The sequence below is a fragment of the Miniopterus natalensis genome, chromosome 17, assembly GCF_054644295.1.
Source record: "Miniopterus natalensis isolate mMinNat1 chromosome 17, mMinNat1.hap1, whole genome shotgun sequence".
NCBI classification, from domain to species: Eukaryota; Metazoa; Chordata; class Mammalia; order Chiroptera; family Miniopteridae; genus Miniopterus; species Miniopterus natalensis.
The window spans coordinates 16,713,115-16,735,353 of record NC_142097.1 but is presented as its reverse complement, the minus strand read 5'-3'; the positions used below and the strand labels follow the sequence as shown (position 1 = coordinate 16,735,353).

The 22,239-nt window shown below is 39.0% G+C and overlaps 1 protein-coding gene and 1 pseudogene across 1 annotated transcript in view; one reads left to right on the top strand and one right to left on the bottom strand.

Annotated features, from left to right (window-relative positions):
* FAM222B (family with sequence similarity 222 member B) overlaps positions 1–22,239 on the bottom strand; it is a 55,994-nt gene that overhangs the window by 18,212 nt on the left and 15,543 nt on the right. The gene's annotated exons all lie outside the window — the stretch shown is intronic.
* LOC148091239 (small ribosomal subunit protein eS24 pseudogene) lies at positions 13,039–16,131 on the top strand (annotated as a pseudogene).

The following is a 22,239-nucleotide window of genomic DNA, read 5'->3' as shown; positions in this document are numbered from 1 at the left end:
CAGATTGTTTATTCATGCCCTTTCTCCTCCCCTCAACTACGTAAGGTACAACAGAGGCCAGATTTCTCTAGTGACTCCCTTGCCTCAGAATCACCTCACCAGAGAGAGTAGGCCCTCTATCCAAATCTGAGTCTTTCAAGTTTGAAGGGTGAAAAAAGTTTAAGAGAGTTAAGGCCACTTAGAAAGCTTGTGCAATTCTGGGTATGTATCAACGAAGTGTTATTCTGAAACAACTCTAGATGAAAGCCTTTGGGTCTGTGTGGGCCTGCATTTCCTGACATGCAGAGGTGTTTTCCTTTTGTGGATCTGAAGTGCCTCATGAAAGTTCACAACTAAGTTTAGAAATTTCAAAAGACACTTATATATTTTCTATGTCATGAGTAACAATGATTTAAACTGTGTAAAAGGATAGTTTATCAAAATTGCAGAGAATGGCTTAAATGAAATTTTGAACAGGTTTCTGAAGAGTTATGAATGGAAGCAGTGAAAGAGATAACATACACAGCAACATCTGAATGTATGTGAGGGGAGTGAAGGCATGCCACCCATCAAAAATATAAGCAAACACTAAATATATAAAGAAATGCCAAAACTAATAATTTTAAAACGTAAATTAAGTGGAATGAGGTTTTATATTTTGTTTAAAAACTGACAAATGTTTAGGGGGAAAAACCTTAATGCACTGAGTCAAGGATACAGTGAAGTGTCACTAAAGTGAGATGTTAAATTGATATTCTAGAAATCAGTATGACAGTTTAAAATATATTCCTACTCTGATATAGTAATTACACTTCTAAAATCAAATTTAAGGAAACAATCAGAGATGTGAACAACGATTTACACACGACTCCCTTCACTACAGTGTTGTTCATAATTGTATAAAAACTGAAAATAATCTAAATGTCCAAAATGCAAGGACACAGTTACATAAATGATAAGATATTCATCTAATAAAATTAGCATGAGCCTCCTAATTTAGAAATATTATTGTTAAAGAATATCTAAAGACAAAAAATGCTTATAACATACATGCTGAGTATATACAATATGTAAATGTGGTATAAATTTTGTAAAATTTATTATATATACATAAAAACTATTGATGTTATTTGTATTTACCATCAAGTACACTGCAGCATTTTGTGGGGATAAATTCTCATTCCTGGACTACAGCTATCCCTCCCCTATTCAGTAGGGGGATACATTTCAAGATCCACAGATTCAGATGCCAGGAACTGTGGATAGTATGAAACTTTATATATATTTCTTTCTATATGTGCCTATTTATGATAAAGTTTAATTTGTAAATTAAACTTTTAAGATATTAATAACTAATAATAGAACAATTACAACAGAATACTGTAATAAAGTTATGTGAATGTGATCTCTCTCCAAATATCTGATAACTGAGACAACTACTAAGTCACTAATGGGTGGGGAGCGGATAACAATAATGATTCATGTCCTCAGTGGCACAAAGGAAATGGCATGAGATTTCAAGATTTCAACACACTACTCAGAACGATGTGAAATTTAAAACATGTGAATTGTTTATTTCTGGAATTTCACATGTAATATTTGAGGCCTTGGTTGGCCACAGGTAACTGAAACAGTGGAAAGTGAAACCTCGGATAAGGGAGAGGAGACTGACTACTGTATCTAATTTAGGATAATATTCTAATTAGCTTTCATTTCTTGAACATAAAACCAACAGAGCCAAGGAAGTAACCTAGGAAAAAACAGGGTGGCAAGGGCAAATCATTTCCTCATAAGGAGTTTTCAAAAGGGGAAAATACATATACAAGCATACCTCGTTTTATTGGGCTTTGATTTACTGTGGCTCACAGATATTGCCTCCCCTTAAACAAATTGATGGTTTGGTTCTGGCTGGTGTGGCTCAGTTGGTTGGGTGTCATCCTGTGCACCTAGAGGTTAAGGTTCAATTCCTGGTCAGGGCACATTCCCGGGTTGCAGGCTCGATCTCCAGTAGGGGGACACAGGAGGCAGCCAATCCATGTTTCTCCCCCTCTCCATTCCTCTCTCTCTCAAAAAAAAATAAAAAAAATGGAAGGTTTGTGGCAACCCTACATTGAGAAAATCTATTAGTGCCATTTTCTAATAGGCTCAGATAATGGTTGGCATTTTTTAGCAATAAAGTATTTTTTAATTAAGGTATGTACATTTCTTTAGACATAATGCTATTATACACTTAACAATCTACAGTACAGTGTAAACATAAGTTTTATATGCATTGAGAAACCAAAAAAATTCATGTGGTTCACTTTTTTGTGATACTTTGCTCTATTGCTGTGGTCTGGAACCGAACTCGAGGTATGCCTGTAAAGATAAATGTCAACTAACTGCAGCTCAAATCACCTTAAGAAACCTGAATTAATGAAAGGCACTATATCAAAGTGGTTAAGACAAGACTTTGGCCTTGAATCCCAGCTCTGCTGCTTACTAGCTGTGTGACCTTGGGAAAGACACTTAATTTCATCTATAAAATGTACGTACTTCCCAGAATTGTGAGGATTCAATAGGTTTAATTTTAATATATTCAAGTGCTTAGGATATTGATGGTAGACACATAAGTGAAAACTATTTAAATGTTGGCTATCACTTTTCTAATCTATCAAAACCCAGGTTACTTTTTATTTTGCCAACAGAACTAAACCACCACGTTATATAGTTATTTATACTTTGAAACATGTTTACATATATCATTTCATTTGAAATTTAAGACAATCTTTTAATCCAGATGGAACAAGTATCATTCTCTTTCTATAGATTAGGAAACCCAGGCTTAGAAAGATTAAGTAACTTGTCCAATAATCCTCAGCTGGAATAGTGGATCTCATACTGGATTTTCTGTCTTAACTCCTAGACTTGTGGCTCATTCCATTAGATACATATGTTGTAATCTTCAGGGTGTGACAAGCCTTTTATAAAAATGGGGGTAAAAATCACAAAGTGGCCTTGGCCAGATAGCTCAGCTGGTCACAGTGTCATTCCAACATGCCAAGGTTGTGGGTTCAATCCCAGTCAGGGCACATGCAAGAAACCACCAATGGCCCTAGCCGGTTTGGCTGTTTCTTGCGTGGTCGTTAGAGCATCAGCCCATCGACTGAAGGGTCCCAGGTTCGATTCTGGCCAAGGGCACGTACTTTGGTTGCAGTCTCGATCCCTGGCCCTGGTCAGGGTGAGTGCAGGAGGCAACCAATTGATATGTCTTTCTCTCTCTCCCTTCCATTCTCTCTGAGAAGCAATGGAAAAAATATCCTCGGGTTAGGATTAAAGAAAAAACAGCAACAACCAATGAATGCATAAGTAAGTGAAACAAATTAATCTCTCTCTCAAATTAATAAAAATTTTTAAAAAATCACAAAGTAACAGTAAGAATGCTTATTATTTCATGACTCTGTTTCAATTACCTAAATTATATGTGTGTATTTATTGGGACGTAATCTTTATTGTGGGCACAGACAAAAATGTTTGAAAAACACTGCACTATACCATAGTTAATATTTACTGAGCACCCATCATATTCCTCTTCTGACGCTATTATATACAACAAAAACATATAATTCGAAACCTTGTTTTTTTGTGTGTGTGCATATATGCGCAAACATATATATATATGTTTATATATATGTATGTAGTCGCTGATCCTCACCTGAGGATATTTTTCCTATTGATTTTTAGAGTGAAAGGGGAGGGCTGAGTCAGGGGAGAGAGAGAAACGTCAATGTGAGAGAAACACACAGATTGGTTGCCTCCTGCACATGCCCCAACCAGGGCCAGGGATCAAACCTGCAACCCTGGTATGTGCCCTTGAGAGGGAATCGAACCCATGACCTTTTGGTGCTCCGGTGATGCTCTCTAACCACTGAGTCACAAGGGCCAGGACTGGTACATCTTATTGTGCAGGATAGGAAGAAAGTGCTAAAGAATAATGGTGATATGTCAAAGGACAGAGGGGCCATAGCATGCTCAACTAGTAAGGAAAATCTCAGAAAGAGAAGTTTACACAGTAAAAATTAAGTAGAACAGAGAATGGGTACACTGAGCAAAGGATGCATGTACCAGGAACAGAAGATTTGTAAACTTCTGTTTTCTACCACCGTTTATAAGATGTTAGTTTGGGGATTATCAGCCAAATCCTTTGAAATAAAAGGATGGCCAATCACTGGTTAAATGTATTATAATTTTTTCCTGATTTACTGGAAAAATATGGATAATCTGAACATCAAAACAAGTAATGATAATAATATATCCTATTGAATAAAACAGAAAATCATGAGTCCATACTAATATAAATAAATTGAAAGGCTGAAGAGGAACAGGATATTTACATAGGTTCAAAGTATCTCCTCCAAAAATACTTATTACAAAGAGAAAAAGGCAAACTTTACATGGAAATGCCTAGCAGACATCACCTTAATCAAGTGATCATACATTACCAGTGATGGGACAAATAAAAATCAGCACCTCTTGAAATTACACAATGAAGAACATGGCATCACTCCTGTGATATTCTTGCTGTAGATGCATAACCTACATTAAACATGAGGAACTATCAGACAATCCTAAATACAGGAACTTTCTACAAAATAATAGTGTCAAGGTCATGAAAGTCTAATAAGGTCTAAAGAACTATTCCAGATTGAAGGAGACCAAGCATAATGAATAAATACAATATGTGATTTTAAACTGGATTCTTTTTGCAATAAAGGATTATTAGTGGTGCAACTGGCAACATCTGAGGGAGCGGGTGTTTGAGAATTATATGATGGCAATGTATCAGTGCTAACTTCCTGATTTTGATGACTGTATTGTGGTAATATTGGACAATGTCCTTGTCTGTAGAAGATAAACACTAAGTTATTCAGGGATGATGAAGCATCAAATGGGTCAGCAACTTACTCTCAAGTGATTGAAGAAAAAAAAATTCTTTGTAATGTACTTGCAACTTTACTATAAATTTGAGATTGTTTCCAAAAATTTTATTGTTTAAGTCTGGAAAGCGGGGGGTGGGGTGGGGTGGGGACTGCAGATCATTAAGAAGAGTTGGAGAAGGTGGTCTTTTGGTAACCATTTTCATTTTATCTTTTTTTTTTTTTTTTTTTAATATATCTTTATTGACTTCAGAGAGAGGAAAGGAGAGGGAGAGAGAGAGATAGAAACATCAATGATGAGAGAGTCATTGATCGGCTGCAGCCCACAACCCGGGCATATGCCCTGACCAGGAATCGAACCCTGATCACCTGGATCCTGGGTCAACGCTCAACCGCTGAGCCACGCCCGGCCGGGCTCCTTTTATCTTAATGCAGGTGACTTACCTCTAAATTGTTGAGTGCCAAACTGAGGTTCTTGCCACCAAAAATAGGTTTCCTATATCCTTCTGCCTCATCAACTTCCAATTTCTTTTCAACACTTATCTGAATTAACATTTTCTCCAGTGCTTATACTTCAAATTCTCTCCCAGCCTCCACTATGTTCTGGCAATGCTTCTACTGTGTGGCATTCATACTTTAAAGATGGCAAATTTCACTTTTAGAAAGGTTCCAAAAGAAATGCCTATCCTGAAGAAGGCACTATTAATGACCCTCCTTTCTTCAGGTCAAATATTCACTAGTGTCTTGAGTTGATATTCACATTTTAAGAGTTTTTCAAGTCCCTTCCTTCTAAATACACATCCTGAACCTAAGCAAGTGCCATGCAAACTCCCCAGTTATATCTGCTGGAGTGTAACTGAGTTTTGACATGCTTTTCCTCCCACTATACAAAAAGTTTCAAATAACATCATAAGCTTTATCTCCAGACTTCCTGCAAAGTACCAACTATAACTAGCTTCTCCACTTTCACAGCAACAGCAGCTGGCAGGCAGGGTCTTGGTTATTCAACAGCAGAAAGGTTTTCAGTAACAATCAATGAAGAGCTCTGAAGAAGTATAAGGATGATGTTTATCACTTACCCTTTCCTCTTCTTTCCTATTTAATGTGATCATGGAAGTTTTGGAGGAGGACCAAGTATATTATGGCCCTTCTCCAAGCGGCCATGGATTTTCTTCCCTTAAATAAACACTAACAAAAGCAGGCTCTTAAAATGCATTGCCATACATGAAGCTATCTCAGGAGATTGATCAGTCCTTGGGAAGAGAGCCTAGCAACAAAAGACACTAAGGTGAGCAACAGCATCTAAAATGAAAGCAGCAGCAAGTCACCTGGAGATCTAAGAACAGCCCCAGGTGAAATCAACTTCCATCTTTTGCAAGTTAAGGAGATTTTGCTTACAAGCCCATTTACTTTTCAGGGTAACCATCAAACAAGAACAATGAAGGAAATGTCTGAAGGGATATGGCAAAGGGACTCAGTCACTTTCAGAGGAAGACAAACTATTTCCCTTCTTCCTTTCCTTCTTTCTCCACCTAGCAGGGATTGTTTCCAAAGATATTATCTAACTATTAAAATAACACTAAAATTCCTATAGAGCTAAAGAAATCTGTTTTCAGTGTCCTACTGATTTATTATTTCCCCATCACCATTATCTCCTCTGTGCTCTCTTCTACTCCCACCCCCTTCTCCGCTCTACCCTCCAGCCCCACCAACAATCACACTGTGTCGTCCATGTCCATGAGTTCTCTTTTTTAGTGTCTTACTGATTTTGAAAGTACTCCAAAACAAAAGTTTTCTTTTGCACTTTGAGGAGAATTTCAAATGCAAGCAGAAGATTAAACTGTACCTTGCCAATTACCATAATCTTACAATAAGCACATGTTGCTATGAATGGCATTTAGTTCCATCTCAGTCTATGCTCCTATGATAAGCAGCAATGAACTCAAGGGTATAATCTCGGGGGGGGGGGGGCATTAAGGCTGTTCCTAATTCTTTTAAAATATGATCCCTACACTGCTCTTCAAAAGAAGAACAATATGTTTTAATTGTAAGATGAATTTTTATAATTCTTTGAACTTCTGTCTAAAAGAGGTATGGAAAAATAAATTAACTGCAGCGTAGGGAGGGTGTGAAATGTGTCATTCTGCTTATTAAAATCCATCAAGTTCATACTTCAGCCTTGGTATAACTGCAGCCAAAAACTGACTTGCAAGTAATTATCACCACTAGCTGCAATAAAAGTTAATTGGACATAATTGAACTAACGCCCTAATCGGAGGGAAGCTGCAACTGGCGAAGAGCCCATTCTTCCTGCTCCTTCAATCTGCAAATGAAACTGCTAATGATAATTTGTGGACAAACAAGAAATTGCCCTCATGCTTTCCCTACTGCAAATCACTCAGCAGTTCCAGCTAATGCCCAGAATGTTGGGCCAAGAGGAAAATCATTAAGCAGTGCTTCCTTTGATAAAAATGAATTTTAACAATAACCAAGCCCATTAAGGCTTTGGGTTGCTGAGAATTGTTAAATTTCCCCCTGGAAACCTGGAGTAAGGCAATGTGGCCTTATCTACATACCCTAGTACTATGCACTAGATGTGCCCTGTGCCACCAGCATGTGGTAATAAGAAGACATTATGCAAGGCCAGGAGCTATGATTACAGTAATAATTTATTTTCTTCTCAGAGAGTCCTAGGCATCTCATTTTTAGATAGGCAAATGGCATTGTTGATCTGCTTCAATAGCAAAGATTAAATCACTTCTGAATCAATGGAGTTAATAGATTCCTGCTGCCTAACTCATCTGTTTTCAATTCTGGACAAGAACTGTGCCCTTTCTCCTGCAATTTAGTATCAGACTCTCTGCTTTTCAACTGTGTCTACAGCCCAAAGGACAAAGACTCCTAAGAGTATTATTGTGGAGTCTTAGGAAACCATTTGTCTTGTGGTCTTTATATCAACAGTCACCTGTAAAGTGGGCAGAAGACAGGTACCCTGCTGAGGTGACAGAAGGTAAAAGAGAAAAAAGCAGGTACAAAGTGGTATCTCTTATTTTTTCTCAGGTGATTTGGGCTCTTTTCTGGCAAGGAGATGGTTAGAAATTAATGCAATTAGAACCTTTCCCAAAGAAGCAGCTGGACCACCTGCCCATTTGGTATACTTTTCAGTAAAAGTTATTTTGGTAGGTTGCAGTTTACTTTTAGTCATTAAAAAACAGCACTTTCTGATATGGAACATGGAAAAGCCTAGGAATAAGTCAGGATGTAGAAAATAGAGGCCCTTGCTGGTGTGGCTCAGCGGTTATGCATCGACCTAGGATCCAGGAGACTGCAGTTCGATTCCTGGTCAGGGCACATGCCAGGGTTGCAGGCTCGATCCCCAGTCAGGGGCATGCAGGAGGCAGCTGATCAATGACTCTCATCATTGATGTTTCTATCTCTCTCTCCCCCTTTCCCTTCCTCTTTCTGAAATCAATAAAGATGTATTAAAAAATTTTTTTAAATGTATCTTTATTGATTTCAGAGAAAGTAAGGGAGAGGGGGAGAGAGAGTTGAAACATCAATGATGAGAGAGAGTCATCATTGATTGGCTGCCTCCTGCATACCCGGACTGGGGACGAGCCCACAACCCGGGCACGTGCCCTGGAGCGCTCTGAACAGGAATCAAACTGCGATCTCCTGGATCTTGGTCAATGCTCAACCGCTGAAGTAGCACCAGCCTCTCACTTCTAGGTGCACTAAGGAACAATCTCCCCAAACCATACTATATGAATGATAAAAATAACACATTTCAGTTGGGATATTTGTTCAGCTTGGAGAAGAGGCAAAAATTAAAATATAGCTTGCTGAAAAAGCAACTTGTTCCAATTTATTTATTTTATTTTTTTGGTAACAAGAAATATTTATTAGTACTTCATTACTCTTGTTCATATGCTTCTCCAGTGTGTTATGTTCAGAGTAACAAGAGTGTCAGTATAAAGGTAATATGTGTGACATGGACCCAAGATCCACCATCATACGTGTAAACGGAATCCTAGGAAACACCTGTTGCTAGGAACCACAGACAGTGTGGCACCATTCCTAAACGTACCTGCTCCCGAGTTTATTTGGGCACTACCTAAAATATCTGATCGTGTTAGTACTTGTAATTCTGACTGTGTCCCTAGAAAAGGCAACCATTCAACTGTTGAATTTTTAAGCCTGTTTTTTCATTGTTCCAATTTAATTTTGCCTCTGACTATGGAAATAGGCAAAGGACTTTTCTTAAAAGGAAAGATACCTTTTGTCTCTCTGGGGAAATATTCTAACACAGTATCACATTCTAATTGCACCATACCTCACAGGGATTGAATAAAGCCTAAGTACTAAAATCCTTTGTAAAGCACTTTAGTGAATGCACAGTAACACCTGGCAGAACAGGTTAAAACCAAGATATGGATTCTTCATTAATCCACTGGTCCCACTGTCTGTTGAATGAAAGGGCTTCTGGGGGAGTAAGATAAGCAAAAGCCAAACCAGATCCTTCACAGCTAAAAAGTTAATGTCTTCACAATAGTAAAACCACTTCCAGCTGAATAGCTGGGTAATAAAGAGGTCCATTCAGGAACCCAGGAAATGTGACTTTTCCATTGATATAACATGACCTGGGATAAGCTGCCTTTTAAATTCTGTAGTCTTGATACCCCTTTCATTTCAAAATAAATTAAGTCCTATCCTTTACATAACAAGTGATAAATGCCAATGGTAGAAGTACTTTGGTTTTTGGAAGGAAAAAAGAAATTTAAGTTATGATTAACAATGCTTATGCTTTTCCTCTGAAGCAACAGGGATGCTGTATAAATCATTTCAATTTTGCAAGTGGCATAAAATCTAATTTTCAATTAGATCAGCAACTGATCCTCAAAATCACTTTTGGTGAGTGCAAAGAATTAGCAATTGGTCATGGAAACCCTGCCTTTTAAAACTATGTAATATTCAGTTGCTCTTCCACAAGAGAGAGAAAGAGAGAGAGAAAGAAAGAGGGAGAGACAGAGAGAGGAAAAGAGAAACCGGCAACATTTTCCCACCAAATAGCACTTAAAAGAAATCTTCAGCCCTGGCAGGTGTTGCTCAGTGGTTAAGAGCATTAGCCCACGCACCGAAGAGTCTTGGGTTTGATTCCCGGTCAAGGGCACATATCTTGGTTGCAGTTGATCCCCACTCTGACTGGGGCTCATGCAGGAGGGGGCCGATAGATGTGTCTGTCTCTCTCACCCGATGTTTCACTAACTCTCTCCCCTTCCTCCTCCATCCCTCCCTTCCACTCTCTCTAAAAAGCAATGGAAAAAATATTCTCCAGTGAAGATAGAAAGGGGGGGGGGGGGTTGTGCCCTGGTTGGGTAGCTCAGTTGGTTAGAGTGTGATCTCCATATGCCAGGGTTTCAGGTTTGATTTCTGATCAGGATACATACAAGAAGCAACCAATGAATGCATAAATAAGTGGGACAACAAACTGATCTCTCTCTCCCCCTCCCTCCCTCCAACCAATTAATTAAAATATACATATATATTTATTCTTTTTTAATCCTCGACAGAGGATATTTTTTCCGTTGCTTTTCAGAGAGAATGGGAAAGAGAGAGAGAGGGAGAGAGAGAGAGGAACATTGATGTGAGAGAGAACACTGACTGGCTGCCTCTGGCACAAGCCCTGACTGTGGGCCAAGCCTGCAACCAAGGTACGTGCCCTTGGCCAGAATCGAACCTGGGACCACTCAGTCTGCAGACCAATACTCTAACCACTGAGCCAAACCAGCCAGGGCAAAAAAAAATATTTTTAAAGAAGACAGGTTTGCCTTGGTAACAGTTCTTTGGTTTGGCTATCTACATGATGAATGATTTGCATATACTGTGGGGCCGGAAGAAGCCAACAATAAATACATACCAGTCTCAAGAACTACTTTATTTATGATTTACTGATTTACTCAATTCTCCATAGGAACTCAGAGTAATTAGGTAACAAGGGTCAAGTAATAAAATATTAAATAAACTGTCCCAAGGTTACTAATCTGAGCTGAACTTTTCTAGGTCTAATACTGAGTTATGGACTACTTTTGATTATTAAGAAGCTAATTATAATCTAAGCCTGTAGCTATCTTTCTTACTGATCTCTTCAATGACCAAAGAAAACATCTCTAATGACTTTGTTCAGCTAGAAAATCCCAGTTAAAAAGCAGAGGAGCCTGGCCGGGCGTGGCTCAGTGGTTGAGCATCGACCTAGGATCCAGGAGATCGAGGTTCGATTCCTGGTCAGGGCACATGCCCGGGCTGTGGGCTCCATCCCCAATGACTCTCTCATCACTGATGTTTCTGTCTCTCTCTCTCTCTCTCTCCTTTCCTCTCTCTGAAATCAATAAAGATATATTTAAAATAAATTAAAATTTAAAAAAAGTAGAGGAGTGTCGAACTATGATCTAGGAGATCGCGGTTGGATTCCTATCAGGGCACATGCCAGGGTTGAGGGCTTGATCTCCAGTCGGGGGCATGCAGGAGGCAGCCTGTCAACGACAACTTTCTCATCACTGATGTTTCTATTTCTTTCTCTCCCTCTCCCTTCCTCTCTCTGAAATCAATAAAGGTATTTAAAAACAAAAACAAAAAACCCCCTGCATATAAATCTGTAATTATCTCAAAGTAAAAAGTTCAATTAAAAGAAAGTAGAGGAAGTTTAAGTTATTGCTTAAAAATGTGGACCAGGAATATCTTTAGCTTTTACCTGCCTATACTTTGCCTGTTTGCCCTTCTGCATGAATAATCAAGAACTGACTATATATATATACTCTGACCAGGAATGAACCCTCAACTAGAGTTCTGCACATATGTTGGCAAAGATGCCCTCTGCCCTTTTTGAATAGGCTGAAATTTAACAAGCTCAGTCCTTGACTAAAATTTGATCTAAATAGTCCAATGTTCCCTCCATGGGATCCATCAGCACTAAATATAATAACATTTCAATTTGGCCTTTCCTTTACATCTCTATCATTTATTCCTCCAACACCTCATCCTGAACCTTCCTCCCTCTCTTGATTGATAATGGCATCTTGGTCTTTGGATTCCCTTCACCACTAGAAAAATAAAAACAGCTTGTCAGGGTAGAGAGAAAGAAATTTCAAATCATTTCAAATAAGGATCCTGAAATGAGTTCTTAGAGGAAAAAAATGAAATGTATTAGAAATTCAGAGAAGGGAAGAATTCAGAGACTTTGGCTCTTGTAAAGTGGCTTCACTACCAAATCATTGCCTAAGTTATTTAGACATTCTCAGGGCATTAGTTTTGCCTACCTCAGAGAAAAGCTGAGACCACTAAGAGACTGCTTATCTAATTCATTGGATGAAAACTAATCCAAAAGTAAAAATATTTATGTTAACACTGGAAATGACTCTTGGGCTGAAGAAATTCTTGTCTTAACCTTTTTTGAGTTGTTATATAATTATACTCCATAACCTCACATTTAATTTCAAAGTATATTATGTACTAAAGGTAGCAAAGAATTCCTTTAAACCAGATTCAGGCTTTCTTTTTTTCTTCTATTATCATATATATTTACAGATAGTGAAATATCTAATCAAATTCTAAGATCTGGCCAAATATAAGGACTGACCAGTATTCATAGAATGCTAACATATAGAACAAAGTTGAGGGAGAGAGCAAAGGCATGGATTCTAAAAGTAAACGAGCAATTTAAGTGTTTGGTTTTAAAAACCAAAACGAACAGAAAGATGGGTTAAAAGTTTATATCTAAAAGGCAACTGTGTTTTGAATGTCTCTAACAATCTATAATAAGTGCAGTATCAAACACAGTTAGGGTAGTTAATTCAGTGGACTTTTTCCCTTTCACTGCCAGATTGAACAGCTCTAAGGATAATCACCTTCACTCTCCCAGGGCTCAGTTGGAAGATTCATTATTTATGCCCTCAATTATTTACTCTGTGCTATTTTTCCATCCATCCAGGCCCAAAAGCAGCGTTATCACTGGTCTGTTTCCAACTAACAATGAATGGGTTAGTTCACTGCCTTACTAGTTACAAAACCAAAGATAATCAAACACAGTAATATCTTAATATTGGAAAGCAATCCCCATCCACCACCACTTGATCCAGGAGAGACGTTAATGACAGTGCTGATCCAGGTTACCAAAAGGTAAGTAGATGAATGAAGTGACCTCCCTAGTTGTTCAAGTCTTTTTTTTTTTTTTAGCCACTGAGCAACATATATGCACATCCAAAAGGATTCTTAAAGGGCAGTATCATTAGAAAGGCAGTTCTGGCCCTCAACAAGAGCAGACCTGTAAACTACTGAGGATTAAACTAAGATGCACTTTGCCTAGCAACCATTCATTAGGAAGAGTTCAGTAATTCACCAACAACCAATTCCACATCCTTATCTAGGTCGTAAACAGATAACAGACTTGACCAAGTCCTCTACCCTCTGGATTCAGACTCACAGCAAACAACTTCCTCAAAAGATTCAGCTGCCAAGAGAAAGGGTTGTGTTTAAACACACACAAAATATTGTCTCAGACACCTAACTGACAAAGCTGAAACAAGCGCATCTTCACATGAATGCATTCATTATCTCTAAATAAGTCTCTTATACAGCAGCATTCCCAGGTCTTTTTGCCTGTAATATTTTCTCACCTTGAGCGAGCTTTATCCAATTCCAAACCTTACAACACTCAAGCTAATTATTATGAGAATCAAACAATGCCAAGGGCCCAATCTTTCCTTCACCTTCTCAAGGGGATCATTTTATATGTCTGATGTGGATGGAGGATTGAGTTGAGTCTCCCTTTAGAGAAAACATAGGGCCCCTTTTCTTAACACATTCTAAGCTGTGACTCACAAAAATAAGCAGGATGGATAAAAACAGACTGCTAAAGAAAATTAAAGCAGCTACTTTACCCTCAGCAGCACCATGTCACCTTAACCTACGAGGTAAGAGAAGTCATAGCTTGGTATGTTTCCTTTGCAGAGAACCAAATCTGAAGGTTTTCATCTCCCTTAAATGGTATTTGGAGATCAGTGCAGATACACCTGTTAGTTCTATACATAGCCTTTTGTCTCCTGGGGAAAAACCTTTGGGGAAATCACTGCACCATATAAAATATTGATTACAAAAATCAGTAAAGAAAACAAAAATATTAAATAATTAAATGAGTGACCCTGGCCATGTAAGTTCAGTTGGTTAGAGGGTCATCCTGGCACACCAAGATTTCCAGTTCGATCCCCAGTCAGGGCACATACAAGAATCATCCAGTGAATGCATAAAAAAGTTAAACAACAAATCCATGTCTATCTCTACCTCCCCTTCCTCTCTCTCTAAAATCAGTAAATAAATTTCTAAAAAAATTAAGTGAGCAAAATGCAATATAACTTTATAAAGCTGTATTAACTGCTCACCTATGGGTAGACAAAGAAAAAAACCACCTAGGCTAGATATCAAATAGGATGGCAACCTGTTTTCTGGTAGAAGATGAACAGGTGGTATATGCTTTAATATGGCCACCAAATGATTTTTTGTCACTTCCTCAGCTTGCTATAGCTTAGCCAAATTGCATTTCATTTTGTACCAGGCTAGCTGTCAAAGCTTCAATCAGTGATTTTTAATGGTTCATTCTTAGTAACTTAGGTAAGTCTTTGCCTTTCAATTTAAACATTATTCATGGAGTTTGAAGGGATAAATGGCTAATAAACTAAAAATCCCAAATCTAAAGGTTTACTGTAAATCAACTTTTTTGCACAATTCTATACTAAGTTTACTTGTGGTCAAAAAAAGTATAGTACCCCAGCCGGTGTGGCTCAGCAGTTGGGCATTGATCTATGATGCAGGAGATCATGGTTCGATTCCCAGTGAGGGCACATGCCCGGGTTGTGGGCTCAATCCCCAGTGGGGTGTGTGCAGGAGGCAGCCAATCAATGATTCTCTCATCATTGATGTTTCCATCTCTCCCCCTCTCCCTTCCTCTCTCTGAAATCAATAAAGACATATTAAAAAAAAAAAAAAAGTATAGTAAGTTTTCTGATCCCTAATAAGTTTTCACAACTGAGGTGGTTTCCTACCTCATCATCCCTATTATTTAAATACTTGCTTTCACCTTAAGCTGCTCTCTACTGGCTAGAGGTCCAATAAAGCAATGCAAAGAAAAAACAGTAATCCAGCTAAAACTGTAAAATAGCTGCAGCATATCAATTCTGTCAACACTGACTGAACTCCAGTTAGAAAAATCTCTGAAAACTGAACCTAGATTTTAAGAATGAACTCTCAATCACTTCAATTAATATTTTCCCAAGAATGTATTTCTAGTTGCTAGATGGGATGCTGCCCAATTCATGAATTTCTTAATAAAGCCAATTAGAGCTTCAAAAAAAATTATTTTTACTAAAGTGCTGCCAAAAAATTGATATTTATCCCTTTGGGCACTCTAGCTAATTGGTGAAAAATGTCCAGTTAAAACAAGTTTACCATGAAATTGCCACTCAACACAGACATGTGGTGCCACACAAAAACACACAACCTTTGTTTCTATCATAAATTTGGAGTTTTCTATCATCAACTGATAACTTTACTCTCTATGAAAAACCTATTGCCCGGCCAGGCATGGCTCAGCGGTTGAGCATTGACCTAGGATCCAGGAAATCACGGTTCGATTCCTGGTCAGGGCACATGCCAGGGTTTCGGGATCAATTCCCAGTCAGGGACGTGCAGGAGGCAGTCAATCAATGACACTCTCTCATCATTGATGTCTCTCTCTCTCTCCCCCCCCCTCTGAAATCAATAAAGATATAGTTAAAAAAACACCCACACCTATAAAGAGCTCTTTTCCTCCCTGGCTGCTTGAAGATCAACCTTCCTCAGCAGGTTCACGATCAACAGACTACTTCAGTGGAAACAAATGGTCATTGACATCCTTCACCCAGGGAAGGCAACAGTACCCAAGACAGAAATTTGGGAAAAACTAGCCCAAATGTTTAAGACCACACCAGATGTCATCTTTGTGTTTGGATTCAGAACCCATTTTGGTGGTGGCAAGACAACTGGCTTTGGCATGATTTATGAGTCCTTGGATTACACAAAGCAAAATGAACCAAACAGACTTGGCCTGTATGAGAAGACGACCTCAAGACAACAGAGAAAGGAACACAAGAACAGAATGAAGGAGGTCAGGGGGACTGCAAAGGCCAATGCTGGTGCTGGCAAAAAGTGAGCTAGAGATCGAATAACAGGAGTGAAGGTTATTTAGTTGCTTTATCTGTGGCAATTGTGCAGATTTTTCATGAGAGGATTAATAAACTAAGAACTTTTGTGTCTGGTTTGAAAAAACACACAAAAAAAACCTACAAAGAGGTTCCTGATTTTGGCTGAAGATGAGCTCTGCATCCTACAGAAAGAAGGGACCCATAAGCTGTAGAAGCAAAGGAACTCAAAAGAGAAAAATACAATTTAAATTGTAATGCTACAGTCACCGAAATTCATTAAGGGGGGGGGGCTTAAAAAAATAAATGAATTAAACAAAATTCACCTGGATATTTTTTAAAATTTGGTTTTGGTTTTTGACAGCCAAAACTAATTCCTCTGAGACCCTATGTATATAAGAAACAGATTGGTGGAAAAACAAGACTTTTAAGTTACAGTAACGGCAAGGTAAGTTTGCTCCCTCTAGCTAGGATTCTCCCACAGGGCTCAGCACTACACGCAGCCGGTGAAAATGTACTCGGGAAGAGACTTAGCAGAGTTAATCACTAACAACTATCAGGGTTTCCTTTATCCACCATTTGACGGGGGCTCTCCTTCTTTCCACTAGCACCTTCTTCCTTTTCAGATAGTTTTCGCTGATTAAGGTAGTCCCAAGCAGGTAAATGGTAAAGACAGTTTTTAATGGACAAGGATTCAGTACAGTTCCAAAAACCCACTCCCAGCCTTTTTTCTTTCTTTTTTTGCGGTTTACTGCATCAGATGCCACATAAAAAAAGGCTCCTCTTTTCTTCTGTTATTTTACTACGCGACCGACATCGACATATCAGTAAAAAGAGATGAGTCCTGAATCTCCTTACCCTGCTGCAGGGGTTGGATGAAGGGACGGAAAGAATGAAGAGCAGAATCAGAAAATCAAAATAAACTGATGGGATGCGGAGCTCTTAGTTCCCACTCCATTTCCCCTCAAGGTTAAGTCGGCAGTAGTCGGGGTTGCGTTAGAAAAAGCACACACACACCTTGAGCCCTGGAAGGAAGGTGAGGTTCGCTCCGCAGCGCTCGGTGGGGCTCCGGGCTCCGCCCCGCCCGCCTTGGAGCGGCTCAACTCTCCGCGCCCCGCCCCGAGAGGACGAAAGAGAAGGGGCTTCCAGATGTCTTGGCAGGGGGAGGGGGCGGCTGCTCCGGGTGCCAGGCTCTCAGAGAGCAGCACTCCGCGGTGCGCCGACACCCCCTCCCCCAGCCTGCCGTCGCTAGCTCCGCTTCACCGCCGGAAGCCAGCCCCGCCCCCTCAACTCCCTCCCGGCCCTCCGTGAGCCCCCTCCCGTCCTCACAGCCAATGGCGAGCCAGGGAGCCAGCAGAGCGACTAGCCAAGCAGCCAACTGGGGAGGCCCATTGGGAGGTCAGCTGCCGGGGATAGGCCAACTACCCGCGGCCCCGGCCCCAGCGCGGCTCCTCTTTGTTAGAGCTGCCCCCATCTCCCTGGGCCCCCACCTCAAAGCCGGGAGCCTAGTATCCCATAGATGGGCCAATTGGTGCCGCGCCCCTTCTCCCGCTCCCCAGCCCACCCGCTGCCTGGGTACTAGGAGAGACCCCCATCCAGGCGGTACCTCCCAGAGTGCCTCAGACTTCCAGAGCCGTAGGCACCGGGAGACACCAGACAGTAAAAAGATGCTCCCCAAGCCTATATGCCTCGCCCTTCTTTTCTCAGACTAATCAACTGCACTCCCTCATAACCGTGCATAGATTTAGGTTTGCACATTAGATCAGCTGTACATCAATCCACCCTGTCTGAAACTCCCGCTTCCCGTACCGAAGAAATTAAGGGATGGGGTAGGGGACGTATTGGGAAGGTATGCATATCGAAGCAGGTGGTGGGAGGAGGCGAGTGAAAAAACATTAAGTCATCTGGGAAAAAGAAACACCAAAAACACACACACACAGTTGGCCCCAACCCAGCTCAGACACAAGACATCTACATCCAATTAAATGCAAGCTAATCTCTCCCTTAGCAGGTTTCAGTAAAACCAGGAAGCAAACATCTTAAGTCTTGTTCAAGCCATACACCTAATATTAGAAAAAAACTCTCAGCAACTGCCAGGCCGCGTCATAAATGGCAGGTAGTATCAACAATTCAATCACTAATGCCGACGTTAGGGGCATAATACTGCTGGAATGGAATATGCTAAGGATTGTATCATTTTTGTCCACAGAGTTCTGGCAACTAATATTACATATCTAAATCACACTACAATCCTGCTTAGTTCCCCAACCCCAAGTACTACTATAATTAAAAAACAAACAAAAAACTAAAAATACTTTAAAATTAAGTAGCCCTTTCTTATATGGAGCTCAAAGCATTTCACATATATAACCTCTATCTTCTTGGAAAACAGAAAAGGAGCCAAAAACATACCCATTTTTAAACCAGCTCTTCTTTCTAACTAAATTAAAAGACTGATTTAAGATTTATAGAGGAACTTCATTGGTGTCTCATAGGCTAGAGCTTTTTTTTTTTTTTTTTTTTTAATATATCTTTATTGATTTCAGAGAGAGGAAAGGAGAGGGAGAGAGAAACATCAATGATGAGAGAGTCACTGATCAAGCCTGCAAGCCAGGCATGTGCCCTGACAGGGAATAGAACTCCAATTGCCTGGATCCTAGGTCAATGCTCAACTTGGCTGGGCGGGCTAGCTTTTATTAAGGTCCATATGAAAAGAACCAAATGTGAAATTTTTATTTTATTTTAAATTCTGCCTACAGAAGTCTGCCAGATTAGCTAGCTGGTGAGTCCAATTCTCAAGAGCACAAAGCAGATATAACTCTCCTCCACATCACTTAGCAATCTCCTGGCATTTTCCATATTAAAATAACGAAATAATACTGCAAGAAGCTACTGTTTAAAATAGTGTACTCTTGCCCTGTCTAGGGAGCTCAGTTGGTTACAGCATCGTCCCAACAGGCAAAGGTTGTGGGTTCGATCCCTGGTCAGGGCACATATAAGAAGTAACCAATGAATGCATAAATAAGTAGAACAACAAATTGATGTTTCTCTCTCCCTAAAATCAATAAATAAAACTTAAAAAAAAAAAAAAAGTGTATTCTTGATGTCTAAGGGAAACATCTGAGCCAGTACTTTTCCTCAGATTCTAGCCTTCTTGATAAAGACAATTTTTTTAAGGAATAGAAATGAAAGCTTAAATTCTTCCAAGATCACTCATGCACCAATTAGTTTGCCATGACATCAAAAACAAACATACGTGTCTTGTCATTATTATCACAAATATTGTTGACAACTGGATAATTCAGACAAAACTTCTAATATCCTCTTCTAAAACATAAACAGGAACTCTTAGGGGGTTTCAAATACTTTAACAGAAATTAAAAATCAAACATATCTTGCCAAAAGTATCTATACAGTCCAAGAAACCAAAGAGGAATTAGAACTGTTTAAGAAAAGATTACAGGAATATCCAATACATTTCCTCCTAAACAGAAATTCAATTCCAATTATTTTTCATGTCCCACAAATGTCTTCTTCCTGTATTATTACCACTACCCTAACAGAGACCCTTACCATATGTCTGGGGGGGAGCAACTATAATTTCTAGTCTCCCTTATTCCAAATACTACTGCTTTCATCCATTTGCTCTTCTTAAGAACTACAGAAACAGTTCAATTTATTGCACATTTACTAGATGCAAAGCTCTGTCAAGTAATATGTATATATATGTACATGTGCATATATATTATATACACACACATTTTATTATTTTATCATAATAACTCTATGAAATAGAAATTTCCCCTATTTTTACAGATGAAGAAACTGATGTCCAAAGAGGTTGTACTATCTACCCTAGGTCAAATAGCTGCACATAGCTGGTAAGTGGAAAACTCAGTCAGTATTAGAACTTGAGTTTTCTCAAATCAATTTCTTTCTCCCTTCCTCTCTCTAAAATAAAATAAAAAAAGAAAAGAAAAAGATTTACTCTCTAAAAAAAAAAAAACTTGAATTTTCTGGCTCCAAATCTAATATTCCTATCCAGTAAGCTATATCATGGCTTCCTGGTGCCTATGTCATACAGCTAAGTTTCCACTCTGTGGCTGTTATATGTCCTATAACCTGGCACTAGCCTATGTTATCAAACTTAACTCCCTACCTTTCCTCAGCATGTTTTCCCCACACCAGACAGGCTGTTCTGCTTGTTCATTGTCTGTGTATCATGTTCATCCATTTCTACTTTCTTGCCATGACTTTTAATGTTATAACCATTCCATTTAAATCCTACCCATTCTCCAAGGCCCAGCTCAAATTCCACCTCCCTTGTGGAGCCTTCTTTAATGCTGTCAGCAATGATTCCTCTTTTGAACCACTACTATACAATTTAGTACTTAATTGTTCTGTTGTCCAATGTAATTTGTTTTCCTAAGTTAGACTGTAACTCAGAGCTATTTGCATTTGTATCTTCTCCCTCCCCAACGCTGCACAGAAGGCATACATGGTAAAGTCTTCAATAAATACTTGTGCCAGTAAACTTCATAGCAAAAGAATGGTCCAAATAACTTAAATGAACCAAGTTCTCAAAACAGCCACCAAAGCTGAAATCATTAATAACTTTAATTCATTTTCAAGATAAAACAAGTACCTTTAACCAAGTTCTCACTCTGCCACTACTAAGTACTTATTGTGCTTCAACAGTATCATGGAAAAATTGATAGGAGGGGCTTCAAAAGGGCTAGTAATGTTTCTTGATTTGGGAACTAGTTACATAGGTATGTTCAATTTGTGAAAATTCATTGAGCTCTCTACTTACGTACACTTTTCTGTACGTATATTTTATCTCAATAAAAAGTTTTAAAATATCAGCCCTGGCTGGTGTGGCTTGGTTGGAGCATCGACCCATGCTCCGAAGGGTCGAGGGTTCGATTCCTGGTTAGGGCACATACCCAGGTTGTGGGTTCAATCCCTGGTCTGAGCACCTGCAAGAGGCAACTGATTGATGTTTCTCTCTCACATCAATGTTTCTCTCTCCCTCCCTCTCACTTCCTCCCTCCCTCAAAAAAATCATTATAAACATATCCTCGGGTAAGGATTTGAAAAAAAAAGTTTTAAAATATCAAATTTCAGATTGTTTTATAAAATAATCACATCCACCCTGGCAGAATGGCTCAGTTGGTTGGAGCATCATGAGTACAGCAGAAGGTTGTGGGTTCGATCCCCAGTTGGTGAGCTTACAAAAGGGAAACAATGGATTTTTCTCTCTCACATCAATGTTTCTCTCTCTCTAGAGATCAATGAAAACATATCCTCAGGTGAGGATTTAAAATAGTAATAATCACATCCATTTTTAAGCACATATGAATGTATATGTCTATAGGATCCAAGAAAATATCTGGATGTATATACACCAATCTGTCAACAGTCATTACTGAAAGAAAGGTGGGAGAAGTAAAGGAGAGAATTTTTTTAAAATATTTTTTTATTGATTTCAGAGAGAGGAAGGAAGAGGGAGAGATAGAAACAATGATGAGAGAGTCATTGATCAGCTGCCTCCTGCAAGCCCCCCACTGGGGATCAAGCCTGAAACCTAGGCATGTGCCCTGACTGGTAACTGAACCGAGATCTCCTAGATCACAGGTTGATGTTCAACAGCTGAGCCACGCTGGCTGGGCAATATTTGTTTTATTTAATCTTTAAAAAAATTTTTAAAGTACATTAATTTTGTAATTTTAATAAATTAGCTAAGTAATACAATTACAGGTTACTATTTTTATAATTTTTAAACTTTTTATGTTGAATGTTCTTATTTTTATAATCAGTGAAAGATATTAAAATATATCTTTTATAATGTAAAAAATATATCATCTCTCAGAAATAGATGGAAAAGATCAATGGACTGGACTGAAACTAATTTAGGTAACATCTACCTCATCTAATGATTGTTTGCATTTCTTGAGTACTCCATTTTGCAAATTTCCCAAATGACATTTATAGCAAGCAAAAAAGTCCCAAAACAGATGCCTTTGATACTTAATTTACTCCAATAAAAATACAAATAGTTTTCAGAAGATCTGCATAACAAAGACAAAACAGTAACAATGATCTATAACAGAAGCTGA